This window comes from Talpa occidentalis, unplaced genomic scaffold (genome assembly GCF_014898055.3).
Source record: "Talpa occidentalis isolate TD23 unplaced genomic scaffold, MPIMG_talOcc4v2.1 talOcc4.11, whole genome shotgun sequence".
Taxonomy (NCBI): domain Eukaryota; kingdom Metazoa; phylum Chordata; class Mammalia; order Eulipotyphla; family Talpidae; genus Talpa; species Talpa occidentalis.
The window spans coordinates 78,861,621-78,876,813 of record NW_023601104.1 but is presented as its reverse complement, the minus strand read 5'-3'; the positions used below and the strand labels follow the sequence as shown (position 1 = coordinate 78,876,813).

General features: G+C 42.1%; 1 protein-coding gene and 1 pseudogene across 10 annotated transcripts in view; one reads left to right on the top strand and one right to left on the bottom strand.

Moving 5' to 3' along the window:
- Positions 1–238: 238 nt before the first annotated feature.
- Positions 239–7,442, bottom strand: LOC119238115 (cytochrome c oxidase subunit NDUFA4-like; annotated as a pseudogene).
- Positions 7,443–7,531: 89 nt separating this feature from the next.
- Positions 7,532–15,193, top strand: part of NUMB (NUMB endocytic adaptor protein) — a 164,212-nt gene continuing 156,550 nt past the window's right edge. For 9 of the 10 annotated variants that reach the window (XR_008550368.1, XM_054691514.1, XM_037503662.2 and 6 more), the window contains exon 1: positions 7,532–7,617. The gene's annotated coding sequence lies outside the window, so the exon portion shown is untranslated. Of the gene's footprint in view, positions 7,618–8,248; positions 8,271–15,193 lie in introns of those variants that run through there. The other variant, XM_054691500.1, reaches the window with a different exon arrangement.

Genomic DNA, 15,193 nt, shown 5'->3' with positions numbered 1-15,193 from the left:
GAAGATTTGTGTAGATAGTCTCCTGGCCTGAAAAAAGCAGATGAAAGGAGATGCACACTTGGGCCTTGGGCCTTTCTCCCACCAAGTTTCAGATACTTATTAATCAGTGTAAACTCTAACACAATAAACCAATATGATTTCATGCATATAGAGGGGAAGTACTTCCTGGTTAAGTGGAAAATTTGTGGGAATGGTTTCTGAAAGGCCATTTTAAGCAGCTTTCTAGTGAATTTCTCATTTACAGGTCTGAACCTTCTTTCTTCAATTTTCTGTCATCTACATTCACTGAGTAGAACTTATATTGGTCATTGAACAAACCCTGTTTGTTCCAGGGTTCTGGGTTATTCTTTCTGTCCCAACTGACATCTGCATTGAGCAGAGCCAGACGCATGACATTACAGGCTGCTCCAGTACCTCTGACTCCAATAAATACAGAGGGGGACCAAGCCAGGATGCTGCTTGGCCTGACCAAGGATCTGAGGGAGAATGGTTGCAGGGGAGGCCTTGGGCTGGGAAGGAGAGAATAAATCTGCAAGTTCCAGGACTAAGTCTCTGAACTTTTGTCTTTCTATAGTGCTTTTGATTTAAAGATCATCTATACTATAGGAATTTCCCCCTCCACAGGCTGCTCCCCCTCCCATATTTCTCATATAATAGCCATGGGTGAGCCCTGAGAAATGACTCACAGCCAAAATAATGGGATTTCCTTGATTACAGTTTCTCATTTTCTCTGGCTACAGGCCAGCGCTCCTCCCTTATAAGGAAGGCAGCTTCGACCCAGCCCTGCTGTGTCACTCCAACTTCTTAGTGATCTTTCTTTTGCATTGTAAACTGAACTCTCTTGCAACTTTCACATTGCAAAATTGCTCTTTCTTCAGTTGCTTGGGTCTTGGGTCTTGGGTCTTAATTCCCAATCTAGAAGTGGAAACCTCCTCTTGATGCCCTTATCCCATCCATAAAGTCTGAACAGGGTCTTCTCTTCTTTCATCCCCAATGGGAGCCTGCAGTGTGACCAGCTTCTTTTGAAAGGAACAAAGGTATTCAGCCAAGTCCTTGCTCATTCCCCCTCTCTGAAACTTTCATGAAGCCAGGCTCATCATTTCTGCATATAGGAGGTGCTGTTATAATTAACCCACGTAGTTGGTTTGGGGCCTATCTTTCTTAGATGGGGCATATAGGAAATTTGACAGGATCATTGCTTTTTTGATCATATTTCATGAACACCAAATATGGAATTGTGGTCTGGCAAGTATAGGGTACATGTAGATAAATGAAACAAAATAATTGAAAATAAGACCATTCTGGAAAATTTATCATAATCATATATATCTGTGCAGTAGTTTGAAAAGGCAATGAAATATCATACACTCATATAATATCAATGATAACTAATGGTTACTGAGCACTTACTATGTGCCAGGTCCTAAATTATGTAAATTATCTCAATTATTCCTCATAAAAGGTTTCCTTCTAGGAGCTAGAAGGGAGAGAAAACCAGTCATTATATACATAATAATAATATTAATAGTAATAATAGTTATTATATGTAGCCAGTTATATAATATGTGCCAGGCTCTGAATTGAACATTTCACTCATGTTACCTTTAAATGAACCCCACATGTAGGTACTATTATTGTTATTATCCTAAGGTAGGCTGCTTCTAAAGCAGCTCCAGTGAAACCTTCCTAGTATGTATATATTTTTATAATCCCCTCTCCTTAAGAGAAGAGCTAATGGCTTGCTTATAAAAAATATAATGTGGCCAGCCTCCCTGGTGGCGCAAGGAGTTGGAACGCAACCTGTGGAACTGTCCACAGCCGCTGCAGCACGAGTTTGATCCCAGGCCAGGGAGCTACCCACATGGTGCTGTGGACCTCTCTTGACTCGCCCGCTGCCCCCCTCAGCAGTACATTTCAGTCAGTCCACCTTTTCTGTTCCCCGCTCTGTCTCTGGTTAATCCTCACAACCCCTGTACCTCTGACCTGTACCCCAATTCTTGTATGCATAGATGAATGAATCTTTATATATATATATATGTAATGTGGCAAAAGTGATGGAATGTCACTTCTGGAATTTGATTACAAAAGACTGACTTCTGGGCCTCCCTGGTGGCACAGAGGTTAAAGTCTCAGCACTATCAAGCCATCACCAGCCACTGTAGCATGAGTTCAATTCCCCGCTAGGGAGCTAACCCACATGGCACAGCAGATCTCTCCTGTCTTGCCCACTGCTCCCCTCAGCAGTATATTTCAGTGGATCTTCCTGTTCTGCTACCCACTGTCTCTGGTGAATAATCTCATTGCCTGCATATCTGGCCTACACTCCAGTTCTTGTATGTATACATAAATAAAAAAAAATCTTTTGGGCCTCCCCGGTGGCGCAGTGGGTTGAGCACCACGCTGTGAAGCTGTCCACAGCCTCTGCAGCATGGGTTCGATTCCTGGCCCGCCAGGGAGAAACCCACATGGCACGGCAGACCTCTCCTGTCTCCCCTGCTGCTCCCTTCAGCAGTGTCTTTGGTCCGTCTGCCTGTTCTGCTCCCCGCTCTGTCTCTGGTGAATTCTCTCACCCTCCTGTGCCTCTGACTGTACCCCAGTTATTGTATAAATAAATAAATCTTAAAAAAAATCTTTTAAGAAAAAAAGACTGACTTCTGTCTTGGTAGCAGAAGTCTAGCTAGAGAAGAATTTCTCTTGCCCTCTCTCTTCCTCTGAGAAGATAGGCCACCATGTTTTGAACTGCCCTGTGAGAGACTTACAAGGCAAGATTCTGAGGGAGATCTTTAGGTAATAATAGCTCAAGAGGATCTAAGGCCTTAATTTAAAGACTATGCACTACTGAATGCTGCCAACAACGACCCTGCTAGAAAGTAGATTCATCTCAACTGGTTTCTGGAAGACCTTCATTTTGAGATGACTTCAGTCTTGTGAGAGACCCAGAGAGAGATAGCCCAGCTAACTTACACCAGGATGTGACCCTCAAAAACTGAGATAGATCCTCCCTGGTGGCGCAGGGTTGAGCGCAGCACTGTGAAGCTGTCCACAGCCTCTGCAGCGGGGGTTCGATCCCCACCGGCCATGGAGATACCCACATGGCACAGTAGACTTCTCTTCTCTCATCTGCTGCTCCCCTCAGCAGTGTATTTCAGTCAGTCTGCCTGTTCTGTTCCCTGCTCTGTCTCTGGTGAATCCTCTCATCCTCCCGCACATCTGGCCTGTACCCCGGTTCTTGTATGCATGAATAAATAAATCTTTAAAAAGAAAAGAAACTGAGATAGTCAACTGAGATTGTCTTAAACTACTGACTTTTGGAAGTAATTTATTATACAGTAATAGATATATATAATACATATCCCACTTTGTGTGTGAAGAAACCGAAGCTCAGGAAGATGAATCAGCTTTCCCAGTGTCACCTAGCTAAGTCAATGATTAGTGAGTTCAAGTCTACTTTCTTATGAGATTCTGAGTGATTGGGGAATTGGAGTTCTAGGAGACATTCTACTCTCTGAAATCCTTGGAGTTCAGCCATGTTTCCAGGAAACTCTTTGTGTGTATATAAAACAGGGATGGACAAAAGTTAAATGGCACTAAGTGCTTTGAGTGGCCCACTCCCTGCTGCAGAAGAATGGCTGGTCCACCCTTAGATCTGGTGATAGTAACCAAGGGCTCCATTCAATAGCATAATGGCAGAGCTAAGAGCCGCAGCTCATCCATTTTACAAGCACTCAGGCCATCTACCTAGAATATACAAGATGAGTGGAAGGGTAGACACATTTTTCTTGAGGATGAAAATGCACACACTGAGTAATGAAAAGATACAGTATGCTATTCAAAAATCACACAAACCCTAGAATTGGAAGAAAACAAATGGTTCTGCCCCAGAGGACACCCTCATCCACTGACTTTTTTTTTTTTTTTAAATCCCATCCATGAACAGAGCTTTGAACTTTGAAACCACACTGTTTTGTTTCAGCATTGACAGCACCTTGGCACTTCCCTGTGTTGGAAGCTCCCCAATATGGGATGGTAAAACATCTTTTCCCAGAGAGTCTCTCTTTGTTCATCCAGAGCTTCATGCCTATGGTCACCTTTATGAATCAACGAAGATATACTTGGCTGGCTGCATGGATCTGTCCTTCCTCGTCAGCTTTGCCCTGATGTCTGAATAGCAGCCTTTGAGGTCAAGGAGGATTTCCAGGTGGTAGTAGAGTAAAGGTCCCACAGGCTAAAGCTCTGCCCCTGTTTCCCTTTCAACCAGTGGCAGAGGCTGTACTTTGTTGGTGTGATTGTGCAACCTGGTTAAAGTCCACAGCCAGGGAGTGGGGGGCAGGACTCTAAGCTGGGTCAGCACTCTGATTGTGGCCTCTTGACTCTGTCTAGCTTTCCTTACCCTCTTCTCTGCAGCCCACATCTGTCTGTCTGTCTGTCTGTTTCTCTCCCCCTTCCTCACTGATCCCCTTCATACCTGTCAGCATCTACCATCAGGGATCCCTAATTCAGGGAACCACTCTTTATCAAATATCTTGGCTTACCTCCAACAGCTAGCAGCAGGCAGTTCTGATGTATGGGGGTGATTTTCTTCTTTACCAGTGTTTGTGTCTCTAATTCATTTGGAATTGTGTGTAGAATTCAGGGGGAAATAAACAAACAAAAAGCCAAACAAACAAAGGAGGTTTTCCCTGGTGAGACTGCCTCCTGGGAACAAAACGGAAATGAAAGAAGACTTGGATTCTGCTCCTTTGAAAAGTGATATGATAAAAAGGGAGCGGGGGTAACAAATAAAAGAGCAAAATGTTTCATCAGTATACACTGAAGCCCAAGGCAAACCATACTACTCCTTAGATGTTGGGACAGCATTCTGCATCCTTCATTTCCATTTAATCAGGATTTAGAAAGGCTATTTTTGCCTTCAATATACCTGCTATCCTGGTCTTGCTCAAGTGACTGTAACAGATAGCATCTACACCACCTCCACAGTCAGCCACACAACACAAAACTGCAGACTCACAGACTCCAGTGTTCTTGCTTTCTAAGAGGGGACTGTGAGAGTGGTGGAGAAGCATATAACTCAGAAAGAAAAGAGAAGCTGGATGGAGAAATTATGTTATAAGATTACTTGTGCATACAAAATCAAAACATCAAGTATAAGCAATAACCTTTCCAGCACTGTTTGGGCTTCAGTAACATAACAGTCTTCTTCTGGATCAAAGAATGTTTCCTCAAGATTTTCTCTCTTCTTACTGGGTTGTTCATGTCTATTTTACATTTCTTGACTGGTTTTCACAGGGAATAGGAGTGGTAAAAGCATATATGAGCAAAACCAGTTCTGAATACTTTTATTGTTTTAGTGTATGAAATAGAATGGATAGCTGATCTTTGTAGCAATTTTTCTAGCTTTGTGATAGTAATTTTGTGCAGTTCCTTTACTTAGATGGCAAGTTCTCTTAGTGAGAGCTGGCCTAATTTTATGTTCTCTGTGGCACCTAGTCACTATGGCTGTGCAAAAGCCATTATTACCCAAAGTACCATAATAATGGCCAGGCCCTCCTATGACGTTATTATTTCCTATCTGCCAGGACATTAATTGCCTTCCTAACTTGCTCTAAAATTGGTAGGTAGGGCACACTGCCAAGACTAGAGAGGAAAAAAACTGCTGGTAATATATTAAAAGGCTCTAAAAGGACACACTGATACCTCCAGCTCACTGTGGCATCTTCACATTTGCATGTTACTTCATTTGTTATGGGATGTTTGCTTAGGCTTGCCTTTTGTCTTAGTTTCTATCTTATCATGGTCAATGTCCTAGCTTTCCTTTAACTAAATGATTCAGACATCCCTGAAGTTATTTTGGCTTTTCCACTTTCCTTTTAGAGGCTTTTTATGAGTCATTGAATTGAAGGGGAGGTTATTTCTAAATTGGAAGGTGAGGATAAGAGAAGGGGGAGGAAAGTTCCGGAAAATAACCAGGAAAAGACACCTTATTGTTATGTATAGTTACTGGAGAAATAATTTCCGCTTAGTTTGGTTATAGAGGTATGCAGTTTATTCAAATAACTAAAAATACAGGCTAGAAAATAGGTTATTTTTCTGGATAATGAATAATTTAGTCTTAGACTCCTTGGAATTTGTTTTGCAAAGAACAGAAGGGCTAATAGAAGATATATGAAACAAAGTTAGCAGGAAGAAGAAAAGGCAAAGCATAAAACTTTCTTAGTCCAGAGTCTTGGTACCACAGGAAGTTCCCAAACATAAAGCAATGCTTGTGAGGGGAATACCTCCTTGACCTGTCCCAGTCCATTCCTGAATGTATGTTTCATGGCCCATTGGTGGAATTGTGAGGAAACTACATATAAATCTGATTGAGAAATTGGAAGAGTAATTAGGCCAGCATTTTGTTATGCAGGAGCAGGAAAAGTGGGTGGAAATGAAAAATGAAAAACAAAAAGCTAATGATGGGTATATTTCTAGGAGCACAAGAGTTTTTATAGCAACACCAGATTTTTCAAAAATGCCTACTGTGATTTGTACCCAAATGAATTTTTAAAAAATGCAATCATTTATTCTGGTGCATTGTGCCAACGTGAGAAAAGAACTGCAATTCATTCAATGGTTCTAATTTAGAGTGCTAAGAGAGGTTTAGAAAAAAGACAAGCATTTTAAGTATCTGACACACATCTAGTAGGGTTATTTAAGAACGCTGAACATAAAAATCAAATTGGGTGGTGGGGAGAACGGAATTCTCACCACAAGGGTAAACCGTGCCCCATTTAGTCTCAACTAGCTGATGGCTGCATGGTCATTTCGCTGGAGCCAGTCGGGGGTGAACCTGGGAACTGGAGAACTCTCAACACGCCACTTCAGTTTATTAACGAGGCTTATAATTGCAACCGAAGACGAATGATTTCTACGGTTGTACTTTGCCCTTTAGCATGGAGATTTCTGGAAAGGACTTCAAGGAAACTGGGCACATTAGGTCTTCAAGAAAATAAAGGAGGAAATTTTCATTTCACATAAAAATAAGTTCCAGATCAGGGGATTTGGAAATACTTCTTAAACACAGCTCCTGATTGTTGGTGTTTTGTAACTACTACCTTATGAGTAAGCTAGCAGGGACTAGCCACTCTTTATAGGAAGCGACCTGGAAGAGGCGATGAGTTTTAAGAGTGAATTCTACAACAAAGCGCTAACCCTTCCCCAGTAACCTCGGAGTAGAGCTTCTGCCCCTTTCCAGCTCTCTACTCTGCAACCAAACTGTGCCCAGGCTTGAACCAACCGTGGCCGTCACAGCGCTTGCCAGTTTACTTAACAGACACTTTCAGCAGCCTATCAAAACTTCGAACTGACCAACCATCAACCAATTACAACTAAAGTTTTGTCAGGACGCGCCAGGTCCGGGCGGGGGCTAATACTGGGTCCAGGAAAAGGGGCGGTAGAGAAGCCATGACGGGGGGGAAAGCTGAACCAATCAGAGCAGAGAGTCGCTGCCCAGCATCCAATGGAGAGGGAGGAAGTCTGAAACAGGGCGGGCCTGTTGTCATGGGGGAGGTGGTGGTGCTCGGGGCTGCTGGCGGCCGAGGTAGAGGCAGTGGCTGTGGAGTTGGTCGTGGGCAGCGGCAGGTGAGTGCGGGCGAAGCGAGCCTGAGTCCGGGGGGCCGTCGCGGGGCGGAACCTCCATCCCGGCGCTCCGGAGGCGGAGGCGGGCGGAAGGGGGCCCGGACTTCGGGCCGGGTCGGGCCGGGGCCAGGGCGGGGGCGGCGGCGAGTTCGCGCTGACTGGGCTGGTGGGAGACCGGCCCGGTGCCGGCCGCGGAGTCGCGCCGCCGAGGTGGACGGGGCTGGCCCCGGGCGGGCCCGGCTGGCGGCCCCGTGGGGCGTCTTGCTGCTCGGGCGTGGGGCGCGGAGGGCGACCTGTGTGTTCGGGGTAGCTCTCTGGGGAGACGGACGCGGCCGGGGTCCCGGAGAGGTGAAGGAATGACCCGGAGTGACCGTTGACGACCTGGTGCGAGGGCGCCCGAGGGTCCCCGGTGCAGCTTGGGTGCGAGGGAGACGGGGAACCCTGGGAGCGGCCCGAGCGGGGCGAGCTGGGGGGCCGGGGAACTGGGAGTGGCCGGGGTCGGGGCGAGAAGGGCGGCGGGAAGAGCGAGGGCGTCCCGGGTCTCCCATGACAGGGAGCGGCCTGGGTCTGAGCGAGGGCGTCTGAGGAAGGGCCAGGAGGGCCTGGGGACCCCCCTGAGAAAGGCGGCCGACCCCGGGAGGAGGGCGCCCGCGGAGGTGAGGACCTGGGGTCTTGGGCGGGTGGGACCCGCGGAGACCAGAGTGGGGAGCAGCCGTGGCTGCTCGTCCGCCGCCGCTGGTCTGGGCTCGGAGACCCAAGACTTCACTGGGAGCTTTTGGGGGGTGGTGGGGGGGTCTGAGACTCCCCAGGGGGCAAGAGAAAAACTCCTCCAGGAGTAGCTCAGGTTTGAGACTAGGGTAAGGGGCCAATTGGGAAGTGGAAATATCCTGGAGAGGAATCAAGCAAAATGACATCGGGTTGGGCCGGGGAGAAAGAATTTCCTTGCAGGAAGGCAGAGTGGGTAGGTGCAGTAGGGGGAGCGAGAAAGTTGCCCAGAAAGAGTAGGGTTCTTGTGGAAACTGGCCTGAATAGCAGATACGAAAAATTCAGTGGGGCCGTAATGGATTCTAAGGACTTCATAATGCCAAGATGCCATCTAGCACCAGGTGAAAGGCCCTAAAAGCGAGATGAAGTGAATTGCATTCTGGTGCTTTGGACATTTATTTTAGGAAGACTGCCTTGATGTTAGAAAATAAGGACAGCGACAGGATAGGCATTTGGAAAGGGAAAAGGGGAGGAATAGCTGAAGTAAAGGAGTAGGACTGCGGACCTGAGCAGAGTCAGGAAGAGATTACCACACCCTCGCCAAATTTGTGTTTGAATTCTAGTTCCACCACAGCTGGGAGAATTTCATCTCTCTGTGCAAAAGTTTCCTCATTTGTATAGTAGGGATGTGATGGTTCTTAAGAGTTGTTTTTGACTTGAGTTAAAATTTGTGGAGCTTTAGAGTAGTGACTGGATCAGAGTAAGCACTGTGTACTGCGTGGTTAAATAGAAAGTAGGGTGACCTGGGGTTCCTCCCCCCGTTTATTGAGGTAGCATTGGTTCAGAATACTGCATATGATTTAGGGGACTAGGTTCACAGCTTCTCAGCTGTTACCATTTAAGCATCCATAGTGCTTTACTCTAGACCTTTGGACCCTCCCCCACCTTCCTCTACCAGACCTGAATTCTTTAATTAGTGGTTTGTAAGCTTTAGCTGGCATCAGAATCACCTGGAGGGCTGGTGAATGCTCATCCCACTTACAGTTTCTGATTGAGTAGGTATGGGGTGCGACTTGAGACTGCATTTCTCGCAGGTGATGCTTTTGTTAACAAACCACACTTTACAAACCACTTCCTTTAATGAAAACAGTAATAGTATAGCAACCTTAAAATACCTTTTCACATTGCTGGAGACAGGTAGGCAAATTGCCAAAAAGATCCTAATATAAGGAATATCCTGTTTTAAACCTTTCTTTTTCAAACTGTGGATCATGTTTGATTAATTTATAGTATCAGTTACCACCAGCATTGTGAATAAAGAGAATAGAACAGAACTGACTGGTGGTGCACTAGGTAAGGAGAAGTGTTGTTTTGGGAAAGTTTTCTCGTACATGTGTGTACTTACAGTCAAAGAGTTTGAAAAACTTTTGAGCCTGTAACACAGCGAAAGCAGTCTTTTAGTAGGGAAAGCAAGGGACTGGGTTTATTTATTTATTTTTCCCCATGGTAATTCTTTCTCAGGTGGTGCTAGGTCTATTAAATTTCTTCAGTTTCTGATTTGGTTTCTCTCATGTTTGCCTTATCACATATTTTGTGGTGCCTCATTTTAGATATAGCGAATCATTGGCCTGAAAAAGGGAATTCGAGGCAAAGAAATGAACTTGAGTGGTGTTTCTAATATGCTACACTTTTGTTTTACTTGTGCCTTCTTGTGTACCCTTGTATACCCCATACTGTAAAGCATTGTCTGTCAATAACCTAATTATACACAGTATATTGGCTGTAAATAACTGACACCGAAACAGACTGGTTTGAGAACATTTCATGTACAGAAAACAAGTAAAAACCCAATTAGACACATTTTAAAAAAAGATATTTTGTTTTTAGAAAGTAATTTTGAAGCTTTTCATGGCCTTGCACTAATATAACACATACTACAAAAGCATTTTTAAAGGAACCAGATTAAATTGTGTTTTAGATTTATAGATTTTTTTTGAAGAGGGGAGAAATGATGATAATACTTGATGATAAAATGCACCAGGGATAGATGCATAACAACTAAGTAAACAGTTTATTAAGCCGGAGCTTTTGTTTTGGTGTTTTTCTCCCTTGAGAGTGAACTGGATGTGGTATATATTGTAAATTTAACTTGTTTGAAGGGCCTAAATGTAGTCTGTGACATTAAATTGTATTGAGAATATGTCTATTTTGTGCTGCTCTTGGTTTAATTTCTATTGAAAATTAGATGGCTTATGTTTAGAAAGAGTTGATTTATGTCTTATTTTTATGGGTATAAGAACAGAGAAAGCAGTATTGAAAGTTGAAAGATTCTTGCAGCTCTCTTTAAAATCTTTAATCCAGGAGATTTATATAACCCTTTCATTAATGTTTCATGGAACTGTGAATAAGCTATTGGTTTAGCTTTGCATCAGAATTTTTAGATAATTTTTTTCTCTCTCTGAAATCAGTTTCAGCTGTTTCAAATTTTTATATTTTGTTAGCATTTTTATTTTTGACTGGAAGATTGCAAAACATATTCATTGCATGTTTGAGTTGAAAAACATAAGCACCCTTTTCACAAAACAAATTTATTAATTTTTGGCGACAAAGGTTCTGCAGATGAAGGTTTTTGAATTTCGTGCGTTGACTTAAAGTGAATATCCTTGTCACCAAAATGGATTTTCTTTAGAATAGTGTACATTTGGTGGGCACTTTTGTATAGATATTTTAATTTTTCACCAACTGATGGAGGAATGTTGAATCTTAATACTTGAGTGTGAGAAAAATATATAAGGTCATGCTTCATAATTGTGAACATTGTCCAGTTTGATTACTTACTTGCTTTTTAATAAATGGACTTTATTCAGTTGACTTGTTATTCACCCATAATTTAATCATACTTATCTATGAATAGCTCTGATTGCTCAACTCCTTTTACTGTGAGATTTGTTAATCTGTAGTTGAATAACTGGTGGCTTTTAAATCCCAAAAGAACTGTGCATTCCTAACTGTACAGTTGAGACTCAATTTTACATAAATTCATTCAGGTAAATGATTTTAAAAATTGGAAGTTCAATTAACACTGGTTAATTAAGTTTATTTTTAAATTTCAGTAGATTTGTCTTCATTTATAAATAGCTTCTCATTTGCTTTCTTTGCTTCTTGCCCTGTAGCTGCCCATTCAGTGTATCCTAATGGAAATGTTGGTGCCTGAAAATATAGTTCTGTAAAAGTACAAAACCTCTATGTCAGGTTTTTAGTTTACTGGGAGAATTCCTTTATTAGGAAAAGTTCTTTTGGTAAACTTAATCACTGAAAAAAAGCTTTTATTTAAGAGTACTTGAAAAACTACATTTTATTTTGGACTTGCCAAAACACATCCATTTTGTTTAATATATTTTGACTTCTATGAAATGTATCTTGAGGTCTGCCAATTTCAGCATTCTAGTATATGTTTCCTTGATAGGCCTACAAAAAAAGGAAACTGCTCATTGAATAAAAAACATTTTTTTAATCTTGAATTTATGTTAAATCTTTTACTTGCAAAGAAATTTTGTTTTAGTAAAATAAACATCATTTTGTTTTAGCATCATTATTAAAGGCTTGCGATTATACTATTATATAAACGAGATTATTTGTTCAGATGTGAGACATAGACTGGGTTGTCATTAAATACTAGGTATTTGCTGTTTATTTTTGAGAATGTAAGTATGAACTTGGAAATCATGGGGCAAAATCAGATTTGAAACTAAAGGAGAATGAGAATACTGGCATGTGTTTAAGGAGGAGTCTGGAGGATCTGCAGGAAGTATGTCTAGAGGAGTGAGCAGTTCTTGGCAGTTTTCCTAGAGTGACATATGTAAAGGAGGATGATCCTATTTGCAACATTCTCCCAGGAACATATTTTTCATTTTGTGCTGTTTCCACCGCTTGCTATTTTCTTCCAGTCAGGAAAGCATGTCAGACTGAAAAGTGCCATTTCTAGAGAATAGGAGCCTAAGCGGGACCATGTGGACCTAGAAAAAGGCTGGGACTTGTCTCTGCTTCTGTAGCTTTTGGGCGTAGCAAAAGCAATCATAACTAAGCCAGGCCTTCCTATTTGTCCTTTCCAGTGGAATCTGGATTAAACAGCAGGGGAGAGTCCCAGTTATCTTAAATGCATTAACCAAGGAGCTGCTATATTTGTAATTAAGGTTGAGTGACTTTCCCTTTTCTCGTCACTAAAACTGTTTCACCCACTTGCTTACTGATATCTGTATTCTAATCACAATGAAAGTCTTGAATTCTCTGATTAGACAGCAAAATCTTAATTGTGGTAACTTGTACATATAGTTAACTGGGAAAATGAGTATTGTCAGATTTTTTTCCCGTTTGGTTAGGGAAGAAGGTAAGCGATCAATTTCAGATTACTAAGGGAAGTGGAATTGAAAACTGTAGAACACTGCTTGACTCCTGAATAAAGGCAAAGTCAGGGAAGCCAGAACACAGAAAAAAGCAAAACTCCTAGATTTATTTAAGATTCAACTTGGTTAACCTTTGATCTTAGGTTTATTGGACATTTGTGTATCTTCTCGGGGGAAATGTCTATTCATATCCCTTGCCAACTTGAAAAATTTGGTTGCCTTTTTTTATTGAGATATGAGTTACAAAAAAATCTGTGTGTTCTGGATACAAGTCCCTTATCAAATACATGATTTACAAATATGTTCTTCCAATATGTGGGTTGTGTTTTCACTCTCTTGATGGTGTTCTTTGAAGCACAAAAGTGTTTTCATTTTGATGAAATCCAACTTTTAATTTGCTTGTGTGTTTGATAAAATATTTAAGAAAGCATTTCCTAATCCAAGGCCATAAATATGTATGTCTATGTTTTCTTCCAAGAATTATAGTTTTAGCTTTTACATTTAGATCTGTGATCCATTTTGAGTTAATTTTTGTGTACAGTGTGTAGAAGGGGCCCACATTAATTCTTTTGCATATGGAATCCAGTTGTCCCAGCAACCTTTGTTGAGACTATAACGTTTGTATATTTTTATAAAAAGTTTAATAAAATTTTATGCTTTGTTACTATTTCTTCCAAACAGTAAATAGTAATTTGTTGGCCTTTGGTCTAACGTGACAATTGGGGTCACAGTGCTGAGGGAAGCAATTTAGAGTTGCAAGAAGGGGCTGTAAATGACCCACTGATTTAAATATATAATTGCATAATTTCATCCTGACATTGCTTTATGTTTGAATATTAAATGAAATGCAGCTGCCATTTTTCTGTCGCTGGGCAGTCCTATATCCCTTGTTCCATGGAAGTTTCAGTATTGGAACGTTTAATGAAAAGCAGGGTCAAATGTTTAAGCATGTGACTTGACAGAAGAAACAAATTCTATTATACCCCTTCTTTTCTCCCTGTCTCTTCTCACTTTTTCCTCTTTAACTCACCTATTTCCTTTTAAGAAGAGCCTTCCTTTCGATTTTTACACATACCCTTTTTATGGAGGAAGATCGAATACTAAGGCTTGCTTTTTTTATTTTTTTTTTAAAGATGTATTTATTTATTGATTGATTGATACATACATACAAGCACTGGGTACAATCAGAAGCGCGGGAGGGCGAGAGAATTCACCAGAGCCAGAGCGGGGAGCACAGCAGGCAGAAGGACCAAAGTACACTGCTGAGGGGAGCAGTGGGCAGCAGGAGAGGTCTGTGCGCAGTGTGGGATCCTCCTCAGATGGCCGGGGAGCAGCCAAGGATCGAACCAGCGCTGCAGAGGCTGCGGGTAGCCTCGCAATCCAGCGCTCAACCACTGCGCCGCAGGGGAGGCCCCCTTTTTTTTTTTTAAAGATTTATTTATGAATACAAGCACTCAGATACAGGCCAGAGGTGTGGGGGGAGGGTGAAAGGATTCACCAGAGACAGAGTGGGGAACAAAACAGGCAGACTGACTGAAATATACTGCTGAGGGGAGCAGCAGGAGAGTCAGGAGAGGTCTGCTGCACCATGTGGGTGTCTCCCTGACTGGGGATGGAACTCATGCTGCAGTGGCTGCGGATAGCTTTATAGGTTGCGTCTTCAACCCCTTGCCACCAGGGAGGCCCTAAGGCTTGCTTTTTTAAGTTGAAGTTTCAAGTAATTGTTCTGTAGTGAAGTTTAAAAACATTATAGAGAAAAATTTTAAGGATATTTATTAACCTTGTAAATTTAAGATCCAGAATTAACATTATTAATATCAAACTTTTCTTTTTCCATGTAATCCCAATTGAAGGTTAGAAATAGCATGGCATTTTCCTCTTTGTTTTTTAAAAAAAAAAAAAAAAAAAAAATAGCAAGAATGTACTTACTGGGCCTCCCCGGTGGCGTAGCGGTTGAGTGCTGGGCTGCGAAGCTGCCTGCAGCCTCTACAGCTCCGGTTTGATCCCCGGCCACCCGGTGAGGGTCCCACATAGCGTGCAGACCTCTCCTGCCGCCCGCTGCTCCCCTGAGCAATGTATTTCGTCGGTCTGTCTGTTCTGCTCCCTGCTCTAGCTCTCATGAATTCTCTCACCCTCCCTCGCTTCTGACTGTACCCAGTGCCTGTATAAATAAATAAATAAATAAATAAATCCTTTTTTTAAAAAAAAAAGAATATAGTTACTTTACAACTTGTAGGGTTTACTTAGCATTTTGAAACAAATTTATTCTTTGTTTATAGAACATTTGACTCTAAATTGGTCTTTTAATTTTTTCCCCCTATGTTTCTAATAGATGTTAATTCTTTCTTGAAACTCTTAGGAGCTAAAGGAAACATATACATCTTTTACAAAGTATTTGAATTTTTTGTGTCTTCTCAATTTGTAGAGATCTGCTTCTCTTTAGGATATGAGGCCAGACTTTGCCAAGTAAG